Source organism: Podarcis muralis, chromosome W, assembly GCF_964188315.1.
Source record: "Podarcis muralis chromosome W, rPodMur119.hap1.1, whole genome shotgun sequence".
Lineage (NCBI taxonomy): Eukaryota > Metazoa > Chordata > Lepidosauria > Squamata > Lacertidae > Podarcis > Podarcis muralis.
The window spans coordinates 16,145,286-16,171,738 of record NC_135674.1 but is presented as its reverse complement, the minus strand read 5'-3'; the positions used below and the strand labels follow the sequence as shown (position 1 = coordinate 16,171,738).

General features: G+C 46.6%; 1 pseudogene; it reads right to left on the bottom strand.

Moving 5' to 3' along the window:
* Window positions 1-24,180, bottom strand: LOC144326311 (uncharacterized; annotated as a pseudogene).
* Window positions 24,181-26,453: the final 2,273 nt, after the last annotated feature.

Genomic DNA, 26,453 nt, shown 5'->3' with positions numbered 1-26,453 from the left:
TCACTCCTGGCTCGGCACCAGTTTACCCGTGTCATGCGTTTGGCGATCGCAGCATGTGGCCTGCACCCCCGGGGAGTTCGTGGCCCATTCATTTCGTATAGGGGCAGCCACTACGGCAGTGCACCTGGGCCTATCGGCCGAGAGGATAAAAGACTTAGGCCGCTGGAAATCAGATGCTTACAAAAGCTATGTCAGAAAAAAATTATGACTGCTTACCCCACGTGAAGCTCCCCATCTTACCTTAGCCTGTCGTTTCAATTCTTTTGCAGGAAACTTGAGGGCGCACATTTGGATACTGGGACACAGCATCGTGCATTGGGCCAGGGCTCGTGCCATCAATACCGGTCTCGGGCCGCATCTTAACTTACCTTCAAACACCAAGGTGTCCTGGATATCGCGGAGGGGAATGCGCTGGGCTGAGATGTTGCCCACAGTGAGAGCCAGAGCGGCAGTGGAAGGCCCACTAGATGCATTAGTAATCCAGCTAGGCGAAAACGACCTAGCATACCGAAGGGCAGTTAACTTGATGTGGCATATTTTGGGGGATTTTGAGCAATTGAAGGCCTCTCACCCGGACATCATCATTCTGTGGTCCTCATTGCTGGAGAGGCGGGTTTGGAGAGATAGCCAGTGCCCGATCGCTATAAATAGAGCTAGGAAAGCCTTGGAGCAGGCTGTGGTGCATAGAGTGGCGGCTCTGGGTGGGTGGGTCATTGACCACCCCGGCATACGTTTCAACAAGGAGGCCCTCTACCGGTATGATGGCGTGCATCTTTCTGATGCTGGAAATGACATCTGGCTGAGTGACATAGCAGGGGGGATTAGGGATTGGTTGCAGGTATGAGGGTATTGGCGTCGAGCTGTTGCTCAAGTGGCGGTTAGGCATTGGTAGGGAGGGGTTAAGAGTATGTGAGGGGGGAGGAAACGCCATCACCTCCCCCCAAAGCTAAGGGTAGTCCGATAAAGGACTCGGGGGGGGGGGTTGCCCTGTCCGAAACCTATGGAGGTGTGGGCCTAAGGCACGCCCCCAAGCAGTAACCCGTGGGAGCTCCTAGTTGACGTGCCTCAGCAGGACTCCCTCTACTGGTGGTTAACCCTTGCCGGTCTTCACACAATCGGGCTGAAGCCGGCTAGTCGATAGGACCAATGCCTAAGCCAATACCGCTCATTCCTGTAATCAATAAAGTTGTGGCCTATTTTGCCCATTAACCTAATACTTGGTGTCCTGTGTCTTCATTTCTCCGGGGCGGGGGGGGGGGGGGGACTCGCCACGCAAAGCCACTTCTGACCGGGGGAATCCTGGCCACGTCGTCTACACAGCCAGCCAATCGGGTGGCTGGGGAGGCATGGCCTGCCCTATTTAGGGCCGGCGCGGCCAGGGCTCGCCCTCTTTTCGCTGTGCCAGCTGATCCAATTTCCCACCCTCCCTCCTTTTAGGCAGGCTCCTGACTTTGCTGTGGACTTCGGTTGGTCGCTGCAAGGGGCCTGGTAGGAATTTTTCCCAATTGGCAAATTTCAGCCACTTGGTTTTTCGCCTACCTCGTAGCAACTCGTCACAACTGCCATATAAATCGTGAAAGTACCTTCCGCCATTCTTTAAATTTCCCCACACCTTTAATTATAGGAATCGTTTGAAATAAAAATAACATCTTGGGTAATACATTCATTTTGACCGCTGATATTCTACCACACATTGACAATTTTAGTCTATTCCATATTTCCAGGTCTCTTTTGATCTCCTTCCAAACCAGATGATAATTATCATTAAACAAATTTATGTTCTTTGCAGTCAGCCAAATTCCCAAATATTTTACTTTCTTTACCACCTTAATTCCACATTCTTGCTCCAACCTTTCTATTTCATTCTTTCCCATGTTTTTAGCCACCATTTTCGTCTTAGTTTTATTCAATTTAAATCCCGTCAGACGCCCAAATTACTCAATTTCTTCCATTACTTCTTTAACACTAGAATGGGGTTCTTCTAATGTTAACACCAAATCGTCTGCAAAGGCCTTAAGTTTAAACTCCTTTGCACCAATCTTTATACCTTTTACTTCTGATGTTTCTCTCAGTCTATTTGTTAATATCTCCAGTACAATGATGAGCAGTAATGGGGACAGTGGACAACTTTGTCTGGTCCCCTTTGTGATATCAAAATATTCTGTCAAAACGTTGTTCACAATCAATTTTGCTTTCTGTTCTGAGCATATTGCCTCTATTCCCCTCAGGAAAGATCCTTCCACTCTCATCATCTCCATACTTTTCTTCATGAATTCCCAAGAAACATTGTTAAATGTTTTTTCTGCATCTATAAACATTAACACAGCTGGCTTATCATTTCTGACCTCCAAATAGTCTAATATATCTACAATGTGCCTTACATTATCTCTTAATTGTCGGCCATGTAACAAACCTGCTTGGTCTTTATGAATCAACGCATTTAAAATTACTTTTAGTCTATTTGCCATGATGTCTGCAAACAGTTTGTAATCATTATTTAACAATGATATTGGTCTAAAATTCTTGACATTCAAACAATCTGAATCTTGCTTAGGGATTAGCATTATATACGCCTCTTTCCATGTGTTCGGAATCTTCCCTCCTTTCAAAATATTATTCACCACCTCCCAGAGTACCAAATGTCCACTGAGAGTTGTATTATATTTTGCTGTGAGACCATCCAGTCCTGAAGCTTTACCTTGTTTCATCCGCTTTATTGCCATTTGTATTTCCTGTATAGTTATTTGTGTATTCAGTTGTTCCTTTTTTTCTAATGGGATTTGTTTCCCTTTTTGAATTTCCAAGTACCTCTCTATTTTTTAATGGCCTCCTTTTCTTTTCTATATAAGTCCTTATAAAATCTCTGAAAGGTTTTCCTTATTTCTTTTGGATCTTCTGTCAATTGGTCTCCTATATTTATTTTATTAATTGTGTTTTGACTTTGACATTTCCTTAATTGCCAAGCTAACAGCTTCCCAGTCTTATTTGCTGATTCGAAATTCTTTTGTCTCATTAGTTTTATCTTTCATTCCACTTCTTGACTCACCAACATGGAGAACTGGGTTTGTAACTGTCAGGGGCTTGGGAGCAGAAGCACAGGGGAGAGAGGAAATGGAGAGCGAAGGGGAAGAATCTGAGGGCAGCGTAGGGGAGTATGACAGTGACCCGAGAGATTCCATGAGCTTCTCCAGCGAATCAGAAGATTCCCAGAAGGGGGCGCCGATGGTCAGGGCAAGGGGGGTCCCAGGGGGGACGCACCAGAAACAAGGGGCCAGCGGGGACTCCCAAAGCAGCAGCGGGAGATCAGGACCAGCTTCCCCACCAGAGCGTAGTGGGGGGGAAGAGTCCCATGTGTCAGGGCCAGCGTCTCCTCCAGCGGGGAGAGAAGATGAGTCAGGACTGACCACGCCTCTATCGGAGAGTGGGGGAACGGAGGGGAGGTCAGGTCCAGCTAGCCTCCCCGAAGGGGGAAGCAGTGACAGGAGCAGTGTAACGGTCAGGAGGAAGGTTGCCGGCTGGGCGCGCGCGCCAAGTTCGAATGTACAGGCGCGCGGGACAGCAGAAAACCCGGATTGGGAACCAGGTCCTAAAGCCCGTCGGAGGCAGGGGGAAGACTCAGGGGACTCAGCGTCAGAAGAGTCTAGGAAGGGCAAGACCCCAGCGGACAGGCGGAACCAGAGAAGGAAAGAGCAAAGGAAGAGGTGGAGCAAGGCTAGAGTCTTAAACTGGTGTCTGGGGGAGGAGATTCAGACGGAGCTTCAGCGGTCTAGAGTTTGAGACGTAGAGCTGCGCGCCGCGGCTGTGAAAGCGAAACTGAACTTCAATAAAGACTTTTGTATATAACAACGAACCGGCGTTGGTCCTTTGTGAGCTGGGACCTCGGGCAGCTCTGACAGTAAGCTCCGTCTCCATTATAGAATTGAACCCTCACAGCGTGAGTTGGCGCAGCGAGGGGCAAAACTTGGTGTTTTGCGAGCTCACGAAGATAGGCAAAGATGACTACAGAGGAAAGGGTGACAGAACTGCAAGAAGCAGTCACGACGCTTTACGCAGAAGTAGCAGCATCCAGAAAGAGAGAGGAAGAAGCAGTAGCGCTCTGCCGGGATCTGCAAACCAGGTGGGAACGTTTGGGCAAAGAGGGGCTGCCAGGACCCAAGCCGGAGGGAGTTGGCCTCGGGAAGAGGGGGGGCAGCATCGTAGCCCACTTCGACGGGAACCTGCAGCAGTATCCTAACTTCAGAGCAGACATAGTTTTCGCGCTCAATTTGCTTCGGAAAGACTTTAGAGATGAGGAGGAGAAAGTAGGCTTCATAATAACTCATCTGCATGGGGAAGCTAAATCGTGGCTGCGCAATTTATGGCGCGAAAATGATCCCGCCCTCCAAGATTCAAAAGCATTTATCAAGGCTATGGACGATTGTTTTAAATCAACGGTAGATGTGGATGTGGCCAGGAGGGAAATGCATGGGCTGAAGCAGGGCAAAGCCACTGTGAGACAATATCACTCCCGCTTTTTTGCGTTAGTAAATGTGCTGGGCTGGGAGAAGGACTCCGCTGCCGTAAGGGATCTGTTCTGGGAGGGACTAAATGGGGCCGTGAAAGATGAGCTGGCGAGGGGAGAGAGACCCAACAGCACCACAGAAGTCGTCCAGAGAGCGCTGGCGATAGGAGTGCGCCTGGAAGAACGCCCTTGGAGCAGGGATGAGGGACGTATGGCACGCACACCAGCCAGAACAACTCCCTTCCTACCCAGGGAGACAGGGTGCGCGCAATCCACGCCTCCACTGGGGGGGGAAGAAGAGCCGATGGAGATAGGTGGTGCCAGGGCTCAGACAGCGACCAGAGCCCAAACACCAGGAGCAGTCAAGGCGAAGGCTCCTAGAGGGAGCAGGAAGTGTTATATCTGCGACAGTGCACAGCACATGGCCAAAGAGTGTCCCCAGAGGATCCAGAGGCACACTGCAGCCTCAGCAACAGTAAGGGGAGCAGTTCAGCAGGGGGAACAGCTACAGGGAAACGACGAAGCCTGGTTGGAGGCAGAGGCACTGGGGCCCAGCCAGGCGAGTCAGTGAAGCAGTCCCCAGAGATTTTACAGCCCACAGACCCCCTCCCACCCAAACCAGTGGTGCAACTCACCGCATCGCGCCAGCTACCCAATGGACTCACCCTGGAAGTCCCTATTACCATTGACTCTGGTAGTAATGCAGACTTTGTAGGAGTGGACTTCATCAGGCAACATCGCATAGCGCTCCTACCAGCCACGATGCCCCTAAACGTCATCACGGTCGATGGCAGAGAGCTACTGGGAGGACAGGTGGTACAGCAAACACCACCTATGGTAATGCAAATTGGAAATCACCGCGAAGTCATCAGCTTCAACGTCACCCACCTGTCGGACACGCCCATAGTGTTGGGCATGAGTTGGCTGGATAGGCACAGCCCGGCATTAGCATGGTACCAGCGGCAATTGACCTTCTGCTCCTCCTACTGCGCAGAACACTGCATCCGGACCAGCCAGGAAGAGGAGGGGCAAGAGCTACACCTCAGCTACACCTAGGCATGGTGCAAGCGGTACCCAACAAGTACAAGGCGTTTTTGGAGGTCTTCTGCGAGAAGGAAGCGGACAAGCTGCCTCCCCACAGGCCCTACGACTGCAAGATTGACCTCCTGCCGGGGGTGACGCTGCCGACTGGAAAACTGTATTCCATGTCTGAAGACGAACTGCAAGAACTCAGGGAGTTCATAGATCACAACTTGAAGCGGGGATTCATCCAAGAATCCAAAGCAGTGGGGGGCAGTCCCGTGTTTTTCGTGAAGAAGAAAGACACGCCCCAACGGAGGCTGGTAGTTGATTACAGAATCATCAATTCCAGGACAAAGCCCACAGCATTCCCCATGCCCAAGATCGACGACCTGCTCGCGACGGTGAGGAAGGGACGAATCTTCACCAAGTTGGATCTACGAGGGGCGTACAACCTTATACGCATGCGGGAGGGCGATGAGTGGAAGACGGCCATCTTTACGCCCTTAGGCACCTATGAATATCGAGTTATGCCGTTTGATCTACAAAATGGCTCCCATTGTTTCCAAGCCTTCATGCACCACGTGTTAGCGGGACTCCTCTACAAGAAGTGCGTCTGCTTCCTAGACGACATCCTGATCTTCTCGGAATCGCAGGAGGCTCACGAGGGAGACGTCAAGGAGGTACTGCAGAGACTACGGGAGCACAGACTTTACGCCAAACTGGAGAAGTGCCAGTTCGACATGACGGAGGTGGATTTCCTGGGCTACAAGCTGTCCGACAAGGGACTCGCCATGGACAGCACCAAGGTCCGCTCGGTGTTGGACTGGAAGAGCCCGCGCAATAGGAAGGAGGTCCAGAAGTTCGTCGGCTTCGCCAACTTTTATCGCAAGTTCATCAAGGGGTTCGCGATGGAGACGGCGGCCATCACGGACACCCTCAGCTCCAAGAAGAAGAAGTTCACCTGGACGGACCAGGCGGAGCAGTCCTTTCGGAGACTCAAGCGTCTCTTCGCGTCCGAAGAACAGCTGCTACACGTAAACCCCAGCAAACCAATGAGGGTTGAAACGGACGCCTCGGACAGAGCTGTGGGGGCGGTCCTGTTGCAGCAAGATCCGCAAGGGGACTGGAGGCCATGCGCATTCTACTCCAGGAAACTCAGCAAGTCGGAACAGAACTACACCATCTGGGACAGGGAGTTGCTGGCCATTCATGCAGCCTTCAAGGCGTGGCGGCACTTCCTCATCGGAGCCAGACACAGGAGTTCTTTGTGGATTTCGACTTCCGGATAGAATACATCCCGGGAGACAACAACGTCATGGCGGATGCACTATCCAGGAAGCCGCAGTATCTCGAGGAAGCGGCACCGGTGGCGGCCAAACACATTTTCGCACCGAAAGCGTGGGCGTGCGCTTCAGCCACCGTGGACCTGGACGCGGTGCGTCGTGCGCTGCAGACGGATTCGTTCGCACAATCCAAGATGGAGGAGGTGCGAAGAGGCACAGCGAAGGACGACGAGTTCCAGATACGCGACGGACTGCTCATCCGCAAAGGGGCTCTCTACGTGCCGGGAGACGACCTCCGCGCGAAAGTCCTGCAGCAGTTACACGACGCGCCCAGCGCTGGGCATTTTGGCAAGGACAAGACGGCGGAATTAGTTGCCAGAGACTTTTGGTGGCCCAAGATGAGGGGAGAAGTCGCGGATTACGTCTCTAGGTGTGACACATGCCAAAGGGCCAAACCAGTACACAGGAAGCCGGCGGGACTGCTGGAACCGCTACAGACGCCGCTCGAACCGTGGGAGAAAGTGGCCCTGGACTTTGTCACAGATCTGCCCAGCTCGTGAGGCAAAACAGCGGTGCTCGTGGTCGTAGACCTGTTCACCAAGATGGCGCACTTCATTCCTTGCGCGAAGGTGGCCACAGCGGAACAGACCGCCAAGCTGTTCATAGACCACGTGTTCAAAGTTCACGGCTTACCGCGGTCCATCCTGTCCGACCGGGGTCGCCAATTCATCTCGAGCTTCTGGGAGAAGCTGCTGGGCATCCTGAACATCAAGATCAACTTAGCGTCGGCACGACACCCGCAGACCAACGGACAAGCGGAGAGGGTCAACGCCATCATACAGCAGTACCTGCGATGCTACGCGAATCAACAGCCCTCGACCTGGGTGGACTACCTACCGCTGGCCGAGTTTGCCTACAACAACACGAAGCACGGGTCTACAGGGGTGACACCGTTCTTCGCCAACAATGGGCGGCATCCCAGAACCTTCCCGGGGTTAGAGACGAAGAGGGAGGGGGAGCCACGGGGAGCAGAGCACTTGGCAGCAGAGTTACAGGAGGTCCACGAGCAACTCCGAAGGCACTTGGAACTAGCAAAACACGCCTACAAAATGCAGGCAGACAGGCACAGGAGAATCGGGGAAGACATCCAGGTGGGGGACTGGGTCTGGTTAGCAGCCCAGGCAGTGCCGGCCAGAACGTTAGCTAAGAAGAAGCTCAGACACAAGCAGCTAGGGCCTTACCAAGTCGAGGCACAAATCAATCCAGTGGCCTTCCGGTTGACACTCCCGGAGGGCTCCAGAATGCACCCGGTCTTTCATAGGTCAGTGCTCACACCCTACAAGGAACCCCACAGGTTTCAGGCGCCAGGGAACGCACCAGACCCACTCAGCAAATCGCCAACAGGGGAGGGGTCACCGAGGGCGGCGCCACTCAACGAGGTCACGGAGATTTTAGACTCGAGATGGGGGGGAAGAGGGAGTTGAATATCTCCTCGCCAGGGAAGGTACCCCGGCCAGCGCCAACAGGTGGGTACCGTACTATGCCGTGGAGGAGCACTACCTTAAAGACGAGTTCCATGCACTCTTCCCACACAGACCTATGCCGGCAGATTATTTCGACGACTGGCTTTTCACACCCACACTTTCAGCCAGTACGTTCCAGGGGTTCTCATCAGCTGAGGAAACGGCGCCAGAAACAAGCTCCCCGGAGGGATCACTCTCGGGGTTTGTCACAGACCGCTCTTATTGGTGGGACAATCAACCGGAGGTGGGGTGGAGCAGGGAACTGCTGAGGGGGCCCTTACACGCAGCATCACCCGAGGTAACAGGGGAAGGGAAGGACATGGACGTGTTGGGGGAGGATCCTGGGTTCGAGCACAACTGCAGAGAGAGGGAAGCAGAGGAGATCGACGTCGCCGAGCCCATTACGGGCTGGCCGGATCCCGCTGGCCGGCTGCACACCAGGGGGAAAGAACGGTATCCCGCACTCACCCCCACAGCACTGGAGCACCCGGAACCCGCACCCGAAGAGGGGGAGGGGGAAGGGGGGGCTTCGAGGGGGGGATGGATGTCAGGGGCTCGGGAGCAGAGGCACAGGGGAGAGAGGAAATGGAGAGCGAAGGGGAAGAATCTGAGGGCAGCGTAGGGGAGTATGACAGTGACCCGAGAGATTCCATGAGCTTCTCTAGCGAATCAGAAGATTCCCAGAAGGGGGCGCCGATGGTCAGGGCAAGGGGGGTCCCAGGGGGGACGCACCAGAAACAAGGGGCCAGCGGGGACTCCCAAAGCAGCAGCGGGAGATCAGGACCAGCTTCCCCACCAGAGCGTAGTGGGGGGGAAGAGTCCCATGTGTCAGGGCCAGCGTCTCCTCCAGCGGGGAGAGAAGATGAGTCAGGACTGACCACGCCTCTATCGGAGAGTGGGGGAACGGAGGGGAGGTCAGGTCCAGCTAGCCTCCCCGAAGGGGGAAGCAGTGACAGGAGCAGTGTAACGGTCAGGAGGAAGGTTGCCGGCTGGGTGCGCGCACCAAGTTCGAATGTACAGGCGCGCGGGACAGCAGAAAACCCGGATTGGGAACCAGGTCCTAAAGCCCGCCGGAGGGAGGGGGAAGACTCAGGGGACTCAGCGTCAGAAGAGTCTAGGAAGGGCAAGACCCCAGCGGACAGGCGGAACCAGAGAAGGAAAGAGCAAAGGAAGAGGTGGAGCAAGGCTAGAGTCTTAAACTGGTGTCGGGGGGGGAGGAGATTCAGACGGAGCTTCAGCGGTCTAGAGTTTGAGACGTAGAGCTGCGCGCCGCGGCTGTGAAAGCGAAACTGAACTTCAATAAAGACTTTTGTATATAACAACGAACCGGCGTTGGTCCTTTGTGAGCTGGGACCTCGGGCAGCTCTGACAGTAACATTTTAATAGTTTGTTTTATTTGCTCGTTTTCAGGTTTTAATGTTAGCTTGCTCAATTTTATATCTTTTAGGTTTGTCATTAAGCCCATTCACGTTCCAGGTTATCATTTTCAACGCCATTTCTCTATTTTAACAAAACCGGTAATTTTAACCTAGGGATCAGTAACTTTATTATCAGTATCCTCTTCTTCCTCCACCTCTTCCTCCTCTTCTTCTTCTTCTTCCTCTTTTCCTTCTCCTTCTCCCTCTTCTTCTCCTCCCTCTTCCTTTCCTCCTCCTCCACCTTCTTCTCCTCCTCCTTCTCCTTCTCTAGGTCCAAGTCCAGTCCAGCAAATCTAACAGGCCCTGCAGGGTATGTGTTCATCTTTCGTAATTCCTTCTCATATCTTCTTGTAAACTTCTTGACCTCCTGGGCATCAGTTAATTTAAACCTTTTTTCTTTGTAATAGAAGAAGATCCCTTCAGGGAATTCCCATCTATGTTGAATTCTGTTTTTCTTCAATAATGTCACCAATTGTTTATAGCCATCTCTCTTTTGTAAAAGTCTGGTAGGCACCTCTTTAAAAATTATAATTGGTCTTCCATCTATGAGTAATTTGTTATTATAACTCATTCTCAGAATTGCATTTCTCATCTCTAGTGAATTAAAGATTATGAGGCAATCTCCAGGCAATTTTTTTTTATTTGGCTTTCGCCGATCTCACTTTTATTCTAAATGCATTCTCAACTGAATACTCAATTTCTTCTTCTTTAAGATACATCCATCTTGCCAGTTCTTTAATCATTTTTGACTTTATATCTTCATTCACTTCTTCTGCTACACCTCTAAATTTTAAATTCATCTGCTTTTGACGCATCTCCATCAAAGCCATATTGTTCCAGATTTGCTCTTGTACTTTGCTCAGTTCTGTTACTTCATCCTTAACCTGATCTGTCTCTTTCCTGGCCTCCTTCACTTCTTTCTGAGTCCTCTTCACTGCTTCCTCCATTGTCTTGGACCGTACTGTCAAATATTTGATTTTATTTGAGAGTTCTCCTACCACCCCCTCTATCTTCCTATCCAGGGTTTCTTGTACTTCTACCAATTTTTTTCTCCAAGTGTTGTTCATTTTGTGTGAATTCTTCAATTTCTTCTTGTTTAGATGGTCTCCTATCTCCTGGAGTTCCTATAATCCCCCCCCCCCCCCCATTTCCCCCTGACATTTTTAAAGCTTATATTTCTTTTCTCCACTAGAGGGGGTAAGTACTCAAAAGAAAGGGGGGGGAAGAAGATTATTCTATAATTGCAATTCGGGTGTTTGCCCCTAGATGTCATCTGGTACATCTCCCTTCCCCCCCACAGTGACTTTCAATTCCTTTGTCTATCAGACAAAGTGTGACTCAAGGGAGACCGGAAATAACCAGTTTATATCCAATTGGCTTATAGTCCACAATTCAAACAGTATAGTTTAATATTGTAAGTGCAACTGTTAGTCCAACCTCCACAAACTGTCCTCTTCTGTTCTTCAGCCACTTGGAGGCTTAATCCACCTGGGAAACCCCAGTAAAACTGTAATCCAACAGAAAGGATCAAAGAAAGGGTCCTCTTTGTTTTTCAGCCGCTTGCTGGCTTAATCCAAAGAGGAAATCAGAGAGGGGTAACACTTTCCTCTTTATAGGGAGTTTAGAGTCCACCTCCTTCGCCGAAGAGTCAAACACCAAATCAGAAAAAAACGTAATAAAGAGGGGGTGCAGTCACGCTCCAGTTCCCTTAGGGAAAAGTCTAAAAAAGGATTTGGAAGTCAAGGCTTGGAAGTCTTAGAATCATAGAATCATAGAGTTGGAATAGACCACAAGGGCCATCGAGTCCAACCCCCTGCCAAGCAGGAAACACCATCAGAGCACTCCTGACATATGGTTGTCAAGCCTCTGCTTAAAGACCTCCAAAGAAGGAGACTCCACCACACTCCTTGGCAGCAAATTCCACTGTCGAACAGCTCTTACTGTCAGGAAGTTCTTCCTAATGTTTAGGTGGAATCTTCTTTCTTGTAGTTTGGATCCATTGCTCCGTGTCCGCTTCTCTGGAGCAGCAGAAAACAACCTTTCTCCCTCCTCTATATGACATCCTTTTATATATTTGAACATGGCTATCATATCACCCCTTAACCACCTCTTCTCCAGGCTAAACATGCCCAGCTCCCTTAGCCGTTCCTCATAAGGCATCGTTTCCAGGCCTTTGACCATTTTGGTTGCCCTCCTCTGGACACGTTCCAGTTTGTCAGTGTCCTTCTTGAACTGTGGTGCCCAGAACTGGACACAGTACTCCAGGTGAGGTCTGACCAGAGCAGAATACAGTGGCACTATTTCTTCCCTTGATCTAGATGCTATACTCCTATTGATGCAGCCCAGAATTGCATTGGCTTTTTTAACTGCCGCGTCACACTGTTGGCTCATGTCAAGTTTGTGGTCAACCAAGACTCCTAGATCCTTTTCACATGTACTCCTCTCAAGCCAGGTGTCCCCCATCTTGTATTTGTGCCTCTCATTTTTTTTGCCCAAGTGCAATACTTTACATTTCTCCCTGTTAAAGTTCATCTTGTTTGTTTTGGCCCAGTTCTCTAATCTGTCAAGGTCGTTTTGAAGTGTGATCCTGTCCTCTGGGGTGTTAGCCACCCCTCCCAGTTTGGTGTCATCTGCAAATTTGATCAGGATGCCCTTGAGTCCATCATCCAAGTCGTTGATAAAGATGTTGAATAAGACCAGGCCCAAGACAGAACCCTGTGACACCCCACTAGTCACTCTTCTCCAGGATGAAGAGGAACCATTGATGAGCATCCTTTGGGTTCGGTAAGTCAGCCAGTTACAAATCCACTGAGTGGTAGCATAGTCCAGACCGCATTTTACCAGCTTCTTTACAAGAATATCATGGGGCACCTTGTCGAATGCCTTGCTGAAATCAAGGTAGGCTACATCCACTGCATTCCCTTCATCTACCAGGCTTGTAATTCTGTCAAAAAACAAGATCAGGTTAGTCTGACATGACTTATTTTTCAGAAATCCATGCTGACTATTGGTGATCACAGCATTCCTTTCTATGTGCTCACAGACTGTTTGCTTAATGATCTGCTCCAGAATCTTCCCTGGTATTGATGTCAGACTGACTGGGCGATAATTATTTGGGTCCTCTCTTTTCCCCTTTTTGAAAATAGGGACAACATTTGCCCTCCTCCAGTCTGCCGGGACTTCGCCTGTTCTCCAGGAATTCTCAAAGATGACTGCCAGTGGTTCTGAGATCACATCTGCCAGTTCTTTTAATACTCTTGGATGCAGTTCATCTGGCCCTGGAGACTTGAATACATCTAAACTAGCCAAGTATTCTTGTACTATCTCCTTAGTTATTCTGGGCTTTGTTTCCTCTGCTGTATCATTTGCTCCAAATTCTTCTTGAGGGGGGATAGTTAAAATCTCCACACACAGACACAAACACACACACACACACACACACACACCGCAACAATGACTCTTCAAACCCCTTGTGGCTCCATCCATGCTTCACTCCGCGATTATTGGGCTGGAGCTCAGCACGTTAATATCTCTCCCACCGAACCACAAAGTCCTTGCCGGGATAGAAGAACAAAATCCCTCTTTAACTCTTACTCCCACACACTGATAAGTTTGTTACAAATTAAGTCTTTGCCTCAGTCCTTTCTACAATGAATCTGAGGACTTTCAGTTTTACACTCACTCAGCAGGGTCTTTCCCTTCCATCTTCATTCTTGCAACTTTGTTTCCTGCACCATTTTTCTCACCGCTGCTGGGACGGACTCCCTTTTTACGCCCCTTGGCTGTCCGAATTTTTCCAATTTTTTCCCTCAGTATTCCAATGGATAAATATATCCCATATAGTCTAAAATCCGTTCTTTTGTCCTGGAAGCTTGCCACTTTCACCAGAAGCCAGAGACTGCGCAACGTGGGGTTAGTGGTGCTTTCCCTTTGCTCCCGCAGCTCAATCCTGTCTTTGGATTATTAAGCAAACCCGAAGAATAGGAGAGCACGCAAGGGTGCCGCTGGGTGCCGAGGTCCGCAGAGTCCTTCCAAGACCTCTAAAACACCCTGCGCTGCTCAGAATTCCCCAAGGGGTTATTCCGCGCTTCTTCCCGATGGCCACAGCAAACCGGAAGTCCATGATCTTGCCAATCCAAGGGCTCCATGGCAGAATGGACTTTGTGAAAGGGCAAATCAGACTTTGCCGCAAGGCTTAATATCTTTGTTGCATGATGCTAATCTTCCTGATGAATATTGGGCTGAATCTCTGAATTGTTTAGTTTATTCATACAATAGGAGATATTCTTCACCAACAGGTTGTACTCACTATGAAAAGATGTTTGGTAAAAAGCCATACGTCAAGCACATGAGAATCTTTGGTTCTGACATGTGGGTCCATACTCCACAGGGCAGCAAGCTCAGAAAACATGGTGTGCATGGCATATTTGTGGGATACGACAAGGATGCATACAGAGTGCTAATGACTGAAACAAAGATGGTACCGCTTACCAGGAGTGTCAAGTACAATGCTAAGTGGGGAGACAATGTGTTGGAATCTCCGTTTGACCAAGCTGATAAAGCCTCATCTTCCTCCGAGCCGAGCCTTTGGAATCGCCTCCCGACGTGTTTAATGACCTGAGCCTTTGATAAGGCTCCAAGGCACATTCTTCAGCAGAGTTTCCAGCACAGGAAAGAGACGAGAGGTTTGGGCTACATTGTAAAGAGTTTTATTTCTAAGCTACGCAGACAGCTGAGAAATAGACATCCTCCCTCTATGAGAGCAGAGAGCAACCGAACAAAGGAACAAAGGAAACAGGAAACCACTAACGTCACATCCCGTCTCCTCTCCCGTGAGACTTCCAATAGTATGGAATCCCAGGAATGTAAACAGAGTCCTGTGACTCCATGCAGCTGCTCAGTGGCAAAACAGAAACTAACATTCTCCCCCTTTCTGTGAACACCACTGGGCAGCATGTCAGTACAATCTCAGTACAAACCCAGTTTCTGTATATAGGTACAGTGTTGATCCTTCGGAACAACCTTGGACAATAAATCAGCAGAAATTTCATTACCTGGCATGTAGGACACCGTTACGAGTCCTTTCTGAACACATTCCATAGCACGTTGCAGCTTCAGTTGCAAGTGCTTCGTGCTTTGCTTACAACCTTCAGAAGTCAGCAAAGCCAAACATGCTTTGTTGTCCTGATAAACCTGGATTGGACACTTTACAGGAATTCTCATGTCTTTACACAATTGTAACAACCATTCACAATCCACAATAAGACAGTGCATTCAGTTTAGCTTCACAAGAACTTAAACTTACTGTTGTTTGCTTCTTGTACGACCAATCAAATAGACCCTGATTGCATATGTAGCAAACTCCAGACGTGCTTTTCTTTTTTCCTTTTTTTAAACTTGTTTTGCTTTAAACAGATACATATAAATATAGACAACCAAAATTACAAAGGAAAATTCCTTAATAGTAATGAAAAAAAACTAAAAAAAACTAAAAAAAATATCGAAGTACATGACACAGAACATAAGCAACTATGGGAAAGATAAAAGAAAAGAAAAAAGAGAAAAAGAAAAGAAAAAGAAAAAGGAAGATGAGCCAAAGCAGGAAAGCTCATCTATTGTACACTTCCGTCAAGCTCACAACAGATCATTATTCTTATCAATTATCTCTATCTGCATTCCAAAGGAATCCCTCATCTTGGTATCAGGGAACATTTCTCTATGCGGTATCATTCTAAACATAGCCAGATCTTTCTTGTTGAGCCCTTGTCCCCTAAATAATTATTTAAACATTCCCATTCTTCTTTCGCCAATTTTTTAGGTTTGTCTCTTATTGCATCTGTCAGCTTTGCGAGCTCCCAGTACTCGCACAATTTCACTACCCATTCCTCTTTAGTGGGTGTATTTTTATCTTTCCAGTGTTTTGCCACTATAACCCTTGCTGCTGACGTTGTATACATAAATAGCCTAGTTTTGTTTTTGGGAATATTATCTGAAACCATTCCTAGTAAAAAATTCTTCCGGTTTCTTGCTAAATGTAGTTTTTATCAATCTCTTTATCTCTTCATAAATCATGTTCCAAAATTTTGGTATCTCTAGACAGGACCACCACATATGGTAATAATAATAATAATAATAATAATAATAATAATAATAATAATAATAATAATAATAATAATAATAATAATAATAATTTTTTTATACCCCGCCCATCTGGCTGGGCCTCCCCAGCCACTCTGGGCGGCTTCCATAGAAACCAAAAATACACTAAAATATCACACGTTAAAAACTTCCCTGAACAGGGCTGCCTTAAGATGTCTTCTGAATGTCAGGTAGTTGTTTATCGCTTTGACATCTCATGGGAGGGCGTTCCACAGGGCAGGCCCCACTACCGAGAAGGCCCTCTGCCTGGTTCCCTGTAGCTTTGCTTCTCGCAATGAGGGAACCGCCAGAAGGCCCTCGGCGCTGGACCTCAGTGTCCGGGCAGAACGATGGGGGTGGAGACGCTCCTTCAGGTATCCTCCAACAGCCTCCAGACACTCACACAGGACCTTCACTGCCTTCTCTGGTTCTGATTTAAAAGAGAGGTAGAGCCGGGTATCATCTGCATACTGATGAACACCCAGCCCAAACCTCCTGATGATCTCTCCCAGCGGCTGCATGTAAATGTTGAAAAGCATGGGGGAGAGGACAGAACCCTGAGGCACCCCACAAGTGAGAGCCCAGGGGTCTGAACACTCACCCCCCACCACCACTTTCTGAACACGACCCAGGAGGAAGGAGCGGAACCACTGTATGACAGTGCCCCCAGCTCCCAGCCCCTCAAGACGGTCCAGAAGGATGTTATGGTCGATGGTATCAAACGCCGCTGAGAGATCCAGGAGAACTAGGAAACAGCTCTCACCTTTGTCCCTAGCCCGCCGGAGATCATCAACCAGTGCGACCAAGGCAGTTTCAGTCCCATGATGAGGCCTGAATCCCGACTGGAAGGGATCCAAATGTTCCGCTTCTTCCAGGCGTGCCTGGAGTTGTTCAGCAACCACTCGCTCAATCACCTTGCCCAAGAATGGAAGATTTGAGACTGGGCGATAGTTGGCCATCGTGGCCGCATCTAAAGATGGTTTTTTAAGAAGCGGTTTAATAACTGCCTCTTTCAGCGGGTCTGGGAAGGCTCCCTCACGGAGGGAAGCATTCACCACCCCATGAAGCCCATCGCCCAGTCCTTCCCGGCTAGCTTTTATAAGCCAGGATGGGCAAGGATCCAGGAGACAGGTGGTTGGCTTCACTCGTCCAAGCAGCCTGTCCACATCCTCGGAGGTAACAGATTGGAATTGATCCCACGCAACTTGACTAGACAGGTCTCTAGCACTCTCCCACCCCGGCCCTGCTCCCATGGTGGAGTCTACTTCTTCCCGAATCTGAGCGATTTTATCTGCAAAAAAACTTTGCAAAATCATTGCAGGAGAACATGTGGCCCGTACCTCTTCGCTGTCGCTATCACCACTTGGTAGGCTCGACGTTGAGCTCTAACCTGTGTCCGGTAAGATTCGGAATGAGTTATCCGCCACCGGCGCTCTAGCCGTCTCAACTATTGTTTCATTGCCCTCAGATCTGTGGAAAACCATGGGGCTGTCCAGGCTCCATGCAATCGGAGAGGGCGCTTCGGAGCCAAACAGTCAATAGCCCTGGTTAACTCCACATTCCAGCGGGCCACCAGGGAATCAGCTGAAAGGCCATCAACATGGGATAAAGCATCCCCTACCACTCTCTGGAAACCATTTGGATCCATTAAGTGGCGGGGGCAGACCATCCGAATTGGTCCCACCTCCCTGCTGAGGCGATGGGTCGCAGAGAAGTCCAGTTGCACCAGGAAGTGATCTGACCATGGCACTTCTTTCGTTTCGCTTTTACTTAGTGTCAGATCACCAACATCCATAGAAGTAAACACCAGGTCCAAGGCATGTCCGCGGCTATGGGTTGGGCCAGACTTATTCAGGGACAGCCCCATGGAGGCCATGCTTTCCACGAAGTCCCGAGCGGCCCCTTGTATGGTCGTGTCGGCATGGATGTTAAAATCCCCTAGGACGACCAAACTAGGTGTCTCCAGGAGAACATCCGCCACGACCTGAAGCAGCTCGGGCAGGGAATCCTTGGTGCAGCGGGGAGGTCGGTACACCAAAAGGAATCCTGTACTGCCCCTATTGCCCAACTTCCAGAACATGCACTCGGAAAACTGGGTCTTCCCAATAGGACACCTGGTGCAAAGTAATGACTTCCTAAAAATCACTGCAACCCCCCCTCCCCGCCCACATGACCTGGGTTGCTGTGCGTAAGAGAAACCTGGTGGACAAGCAGGGGCAAGGACAGGCCCATCTGCTTCATCCAACCAAGTCTCTGTTACACATGCCAGGTCAAATCCTCCATCCATGATCAAGTGATGGATGGCAGTGGTCTTATGAATCATTGACCTGGCATTGCACAGCAGCACCTTCAGGTCATGTGGGTATCCCTTGCTGATTCTAGTATCCATCCGGTCAGGACCAGACCCGGAGGCAGGGATAGTCCTCAGACAACGACTAAACCTGCCCCCTCTGTAATGACATGGTCTAATCTTAGCGTAACTCCTCCTCCTACCCGTGATCACTGAGATCGGTTGTCCCAGTGCATCCCCCCCTGTGGAACATGCCCCAGCCATTTTGTGGGCTGGGGCCCACTCCCCGGCAGCCCTGACCCCTCCCCTTAAGAACAAAATAACACCTTAAACAAACAAACAAACAAACAAAACCAATAAAACAATACAAACAAAAAAACTGTAAAAATTACAAAAGCAACAAAATCAAAAAAATTCCCCAAACCCAACCAAACATCCACCCCACCCCCACCCCCCACATACAAAAAATTCAAAAGAAATTTTTAAAAAACATTTTAAAAACACTCTGTGCCCCTCCAGCAGTAACAGCAACTGCCCTAGTGAGGCCTGTCAGGCCCCGCCCTGGGCCAGGTGGTAAGTGGCAAGAGCAGGGCCCTCAAGCACTCACTCAGGGGACTCCTCCTGGACAGCAGGCAGCAAGCAGCAAGCAGTCCTTGTGAGGCTTCAGGCCCCGCCCCAGGCCAGATGGTAAGTGGCAAGAGCAGGGCCCTCAGGCACTCACCACAGGGGAGTCTTCCTGGGCAGCAGGCAGCAAGCAGCAAGCAGTCCTTATGAGGCTTCAGGCCCCGCCCCAGGCCACATGGTAAGTGGCAAGAGCAGGGCCCTCAGGCACTCACACAGGGGAGACCTCCTGGGCAGATAGTATGTTCCTATCTGTTCCTTACATCGCCAGCACTTGTTATTGTTTGATTTATTTATTTTTGCAAGTTTTACAGGGGTCAGGTGCCACCTATAGTACATTTTCATAAGATTTTTCCCTTATAAGGAAACAAGCCATGAAATTTATATTTTTAGTCCATAATTCATTCCAAATATTGGGTTTGATCGTAAGTCCCAGGTCCCTCTCCCATTTTACTGTAATTTCTTTGATATCTTCCCCCTTTCTTTGCTAATTCAAAAGTAGTTTATACATTTTTGAAAGTGTCTTTTGATTATTATATAAAATATCCTTCTCCAGATAGGATATTTTTTTGTCGAATCCTTTGATTCTTTTATCCTTTTCAAGGGCGGCTTTTAGTTGATAATACTCCAGCCAGGTTATTCCCTTCTGTTTCAATTCACTTAGGTCCTTTATTTTCGGATCACTACTTGTTTCCTCTACTAAATCTTTATATGTTAGCCAATCGCTGTTCATATTTATCCTGTGAACTGACATAGATTCCATTGGTGACAACCACCATGGTGTTTTGGTTACTACTGATTTTTTACTCCTCTCCCATACTTCATATAATGCCCTTCTAACAATATGATTTAAAAATCCTTTGTGGGATTTAACCTTGTCATAGCCTATGTAGCCATGCCACCCATACACAATATCCCATCCCTCCAGATCTAGGACTTCTGTGTTTTTAATTAATATCCAGTCCTTAATCCATGTCCAGCACACTGCCTCAAAGTACAGTTTAAGGTCAGGGACCGCAAAGCCTCATTTTTCCTTCAACTCTGTTAGTAGCTTAAATTTTATGCGTGGTTTTTTCCCTTGCCAAACCTGGCAAGGTCTTTCTGCCATTCCTTAAAACAGTTTATGCCTCTAATTATAGGTATTGTTTGGAACATAAAAATCATCTTTGGCAATACCATCATTTTAACTGTGGATATTCTCCCCCACAGGGACAAATTCAATTTCCTCCAAGTCTCTAATTCTTTTTTTATTTCCTTCCACTTCTTCTCATAATTGTCCTTATATAAGTTTATATTCTTATTGGTGATCCAAACCCCCAAATAAGTTACCTTATTGGCTACCTTTAAACCTGTTGTATTTTCCAGTTCCTCTTGTTCCAACTTACGTAAATTTTTCGTTAATAATTTGGATTTTCCTTTATTCAGTTTGAACCCAGAGACCTTCCCAAATTCTTCCAGTTGTGCAAGCGTTTTTTGGATACTTTCCACTGGGTTTTCAGTGGTTACGATTACATCATCGGCAAAGGCTTTAATTTTGTAGTATCGAGATCCTAGGTTAATTTCTCTTATGTTTTTATCCTTTCTTATTGCTATTAAAAGTGGTTCCAAGGTGGCAATAAAAAGAAGTGGGGAGAGAGGGCACCCCTGTCTTGTCTCCCTTTCAATGCTGAACTCTTCGGTGATTTTGTTATTTATTAGCAATTTTGCTTTTTGGTTATCATATATCACCCTAATTCCATTAATTATTTTCTCCCCTATGTCCAGACCTTTGAAAGTTCCCAATAGGAAATTCCATGATACTCTATCAAAAGCTTTTTCTGCATCAACCAATAACATGGCCATCTTTTTACTTGGTTTCATTTCCACATACTCCAACAGGTCAATTATTATTCTTGTATTGTCTTTTATATGTCTATCCAGTAAGAAGCCCGCCTGGTCTCTGCTGATTATTTTGTTTAGAGTCTTTTTTAATCTGTTAGCCATCACCCCAGCATAGATTTTATAGTCTGTATTCAACAGGGAGATTGGTCTATAATTTTTCATGTCTGTCAACTCCACTCCCTGTTTCGGGATTAGAGTGATCAGTGCTTCTTTCCATGATTGTGGTATATCCTTTCCCCCCCAATATTCATTATTCTATGTAATATAGGGTGGATTACTTCTTCCAGGTTCTTATAGTATATTAATATGATTCCGTCTAGGCCTGGCGATTTGCCACTCTTCATTTTCTTTATCACTTGTGCTATTTCATCTATTTCTATACTAGAATTTAGGGCCTCAATTTCTTTTTCAATTCTTGGTAATTTATTTTGTTGTAAATACTCTTCCATTTTATTAACCTCTAATTGTTCTTTTTTATACAAATCTTTATAAAAGTTTAAGAATTTTATTTTTATTTTTACTGGGTCTGTTATTTCCTCCCCTTGGTCCAAAATTTTATTTATAACTTTTTTTGTTTGCTTTTCCTTTATCATCCATGCTAACAACTTACCGGGCTTATTGGCGGACTCAAAATACCTTTGTTTTGCCCATTTAATTTTATTTTCTACTTCCTTATTTAATATACTAGAGATATGGGATTGTAATATCTTTATTTTTTGTAATATTTCATGACTTTTTGGATTTTTGATCAACTCTTTTTCATTAATTCTTATCTGTTTAGTTAGCTCTTGGATATTTTTGTCTTTTATCTTCTTCAGCCTAGCCATTTGTTGTATTCCAAGACCCCTCATGTACGCTTTACTTGCGTCCCAAACTACATTTATATCTGTATTTTGTTTCCCATTTATCTCAAAAAATTCCGCTAACTTGATTTTTGCTTGCGTCACCCATTGGTCGTCTCTCCATATTTCATCGTTCATCCTCCACCTTCCCTTTGTTTGCTTTTTAATTTCCATATATATTGTTACTGGATTATGGTCTGATATAGTCCTTCCCAGAATTTCTGCTTTTTCTAAGAAGAGGGTCAGCCCTTTAGAAATCCAAATAGCATCTAACCTCCCCCCTGATTTTTTAGCTTCCGAGAAGTGTGTAATATCTTTCCCATTAGGGTGTTTAATTCTCCATGAGTCATAGAGGTCAAAATTGTCCACCATCTGGAAAAAGGAGAGCGGTAATTTACCTTCATTGGTAAGTTTCCCTCTAGAAGTTCTATCCCATTCGACCGAGACCACTCCATTCCAATCTCCCATAAGAAAAACATTCTCCCCAATATAATTCCATAACTTCTTTTCCAGCTCCTTAAAAAACTCTGATTTATTATTATTATTATTATTTAAATATATTTATTAAGGTTTCCAATTTAATACAATAAAAAGAATCAAAAAGAAAAAAGCAAAAAAGTTTAAAAACACATAAAGTTCGCAATGCTTATTTTTCAATAACCTTCTTCCCTGACCTCCTCATACCTCCCCCTTCTTGTATTCCAATTCAAATTGTTAGTTCAGTAAATCCTTATCAGTAATTTTTAACCTATTTCTATACCCTTTTTCCCCCCGTATCACTCACAACATTGCAGCTAAAAACCTCTTAATTTCTATCCGACATCATTCAACATTCATTAATTTTACAATATTTCTGTAAATAGTCCTTAAATTTCTTCCAATCTTCTTCCGCCGACTCTTCTCCCTAGTCATGGATTCTGCCAGTCATTTCTGCCAATCCCATACAGTCAATCATCTTCATCTGCCATTATTCCAGAGTGGGTAAATCTTGCGTCTTCCAATACTTTGCGATGAGTATTCTTGCTGCTGTTGTAGCATACATAAAAAAAGTTCTATCCTTCTTTGGCACCAATTGGCCGACCATGCCAGGAGAAAGGCCTCTGGTTCCTTCAGAAAGGTATATTTAAATACCTTTTTCAATTCATTATAGATCATTTCCCAGAAAGCCTTAATCCTAGGGCACGTCCACCAAAGGTGAAAGAATGTACCTTCATTTTCTTTGCATTTCCAACATTTATTATCGGGCAAATGGTAAATTTTTGCAAGCTTGACTGGGGTCATGTACCACCTGTATATCATTTTCATAATATTTTCTCTTAAGGCATTACATGCCGTAAATTTCATACCGGTGGTAAAACTCTGATTTATTATTGTTCAGAGCATAAATGCTCACTATGATTATTTCCCCCCCTTCTATAGTAATCCGCACTCCTACAGTTCTACCTTCTTCATCCACAAAAAGTAATTGGGGGTCTAGGCTTGCTTTAACATAAATCACAACACCCCTCTTTCTCTCTGTTCCTGATGCAATAAACTCTAGACCCAGGTTTCTATTCTGTAAGACCCTTGTATGACTTTTAGAGATATGGGTCTCTTGTAGGCATATGATATCCCATTTTTTCCCTCTTTAATACATGATTTATTTTATTCCTTTTAAGTTTACTGTTTAACCCATTTACGTTCCAAGAAATGCACTTTAGTGCCATAGAGTCTTAATGATCATACGTCACCTTTTCAAAATTAAAATTTAGAAATAAAGTCCTATTTTCCAGTTCTGTTACAATCTTGCTTCTTCGGCTTCTTGTGGTTTCTCCTCCCCCCCCCCCCCAAGTCCTTCCAGGTTTTTTTTACGAAAGAGTCTGCTTCTTCTGCCGATCTGAAGGTCTTGCATCTTCCTTTATAGGTAAAAGTTAACCCTTCGGGGAATTCCCATCTAAATAAAATTTTGTTTTTCTTTAGAGCAGTTGTCAGGGGTTTGTAGTTTTCCCTTTTCTTCAGGAGGCGAGTTGGGACCTCTTTCATTATTTCTATGACTTTGTCATCTATACATAAGGCATTACTTCTACTTTTCAGTAATATTTTTTCTTTAAGAAGTCTTGAGTTCAAGAAGACCAGGCAGTCTCCTGGTCCTTTTTTGGTTTCAGGTTTATGCAGTTTTATCCTGAAGATTTTATCAATATCAAGTGATAAGTCCTCCTCCTGAACCCCCAACCAGTCCGCCAGGACTTTTAATAATTTTGTCGAAATGTCCTCATCCTGGCTCTCTGGTATTCCTCTCAAGTGGAGAATCATTTCCTTTTGTCTCAACACTGCCAATTCATCCCAAATCTCCTCCTGCATCTTCCTTAGGTCCTCTATTTCTCCCTTGTTTTTGTCTTGGGTTTTCTTCAGTTCTTTTTCTCAGCCCCCATCTTTTTGGTTATTTCCTCTTGCTTCAATGTCTTTGCCTTCACTTCTTGCACTGTCTTATCAATTTCTTTATTCTTCGTTGTCAATTGGTTCATTTGATGTGTAAGGTCCATTATAAGAGCTGAATTTTTTTCAATTTTATTGCCCATAGTTACTACTTTCTCTTCCAGTGATTTTATATTTCCGCCTACTGAGTTTATTCTGTCCCCTAAGTCTTTCTGCATGGCAATAATCAAATCCTTTACATCCATACTTGCTTCATCTTCCGCCACCGAAGTTCTCCTTGCTTGGCTGGCAATTAAAGTTTGGCCAACTGTTGATTGCATTTTCTTTGAACCCATTTGGGTGTTTGGATATTTTTGGATGGCTGGTTGTTTTGAGATTGAGTTCACTTGTCTTTCGATTCCGCTTCTCCGCCTCGGATTCTATATAGTCTCCAAAGATTAAAGCTATTGGGAGTTCCCCTGTGGGAAGTTTAATTGGATCTAATTTTCATGGGTAATTAATTTTATCTTTATGCTGGATATATTTGGAATTTTAATTTTCCCCTTTATTTATATCGGATGTTTATGCTTTACAGTTCCTCTAAGCAAGTATTGGCATTGCGGATATGGCTATTACTTTTCCTCTTGGCTGTTGTATCTTTTCCTTGCACTAGTGGCCGCTGTGTCGCTCTTCCTGCTATTTTTAATTATTATGCCTCTTGGCTGTTATGTCCTCTTCTTCCACTAGTGGCCGCTGTGTAGCTCTTCCTATGGTTCTTGACTATTATGTCTCTTAGCTGTTATGTCTTTTACTTCCACTAGTGGCCGCTATGTCACTCTTCCTGCCGTTCCTCACTCTATCTTTCTCTGGTGTTAAAGCGGCTCTTTAAAGTCTTTTCCAGTGTAGTCTTTCAGTAATGGCCGCCACCCACTTCACTCAATCTGCTGACTCACTCCTCCAGCCTTCTCCCCGCCTCTCCAGATCTCCGCAAGTCTCTGGTAAAGAGCTCTCCTTATTTCTGTTGTCTGTTTAGCTGGTCTAAACTGTTCCCCCACGCCAAACTCCAGTGACACTTCTTGGGTTAACTGTGTTGTTTTGGGAGCGCAGAGAAGCCCCTCAAGATCTCTACCGCACTGCCGGTTCTGCAGCGTTAATTTCTGTTGTGAGGGATGACCCCTTTTTAGCATTCCACTTGCAACTTCTTAATTTTATCTGTTTGTTAGTTCCCCCCTTTTTTGTTTTTTGTATTGTTGGGGCTTAGATAACCCTTTTCTCACTGTATAAATTAGGGGGGGGTGCTCCTTGAATTTGTGTCAATATCTTACTGGAGAGTCCAGCGCTAGCTCATGGGGTCTGGAGGCGAAGGCACTGGAGGGCGGTGTCGCTCCTTTGCGCAGAGGTTCTCCCCTAAATTTCTTCTTTTTAAAAGTATCTTAAAGTCCAGTTCTAGTGTGGGGAAACCCCTTTTTTTGCGCTGCTGAGCCTCTGCTCCCGGGAAATCCACCCGAGTAGGGGCAACTTACGCCTCCTGTTGCTCCTGCTTCACCTCTCCAGGTGCCAAGTCTGTCTCGAGCAGCTCAGAGCTCAAACTCTGACCCGACGCTGAACGCGCTGTTCTGGAATTAACCAGACATGCTTTTCCTGTCTGTAGTGTCACTTCCAAAACTCGCACCAGCAAATACCTCAAGACCTTCAGACTTCTGATTGTTAAATCTTAGTCTGTAATGCATAGTGCCTTTCAAATAGCGTGTTATGCGTTTCAGAGCTTTCCAATCCTTAACAGTAGGATTGTTGACTTGTCTGCTTAGCAATTTACAGCTAACTGCAATGTCCGGTCTTGAACATCTGGCAATGAAGTTTAGTTTGCCTAGCACACTTCTGTACAGTGTAGTGTCAGAAAATGCTTCTTCAGTACCATCTACCTGATAACCTGTTGTCATTTGTGTCTACAGGGTTAGCATCCATCATGTTTAGTTTGCTTAACACATCAGCAATTTTCTGTGACTGGTGTACTAGAATATTACCATCTTGGTCTCTCTCTATTTCCAGAGATAGGTTAGCTCACCAAGATCTTTCATGTCAAAGTGCTCCTTCAGCTGAGCTAGGGTGCTGTTGTACATCTTGACATCCTTCCAAAAGAAAAGTATATCATCAACATAAAACAAGCAATACAGCTTCTTTTGCCCTTCCTCTTTGACAAATACACATGGATCAGCTTTACCTTGCTGAAAACATTGCGTATCGATGTACCCAAGCTGTGAAGAACAACCGTGCCATAGCCTTGACTGGAGATCGTGTGGTCATCCGCTTGGTGAATCGCACCTTCCTGCGGAGTAAAGGACACGAAGAGATGTTTGTCCCGACAAATGTGTCTGGTCGCTCCCGAGTCGACAACGAAGAAAGATCTAGACGTCTTCTGGACCTTTGGAGCGAAGCGTGAGACCATTGCCCTGTGTTGCGTTGTCCTAGACTTCGGACCTTTGCCTTTCCCTTTTCCATGCTTTGAGCTTTCGCTGTGCTGCTCTCTTGCCTTGGCCTT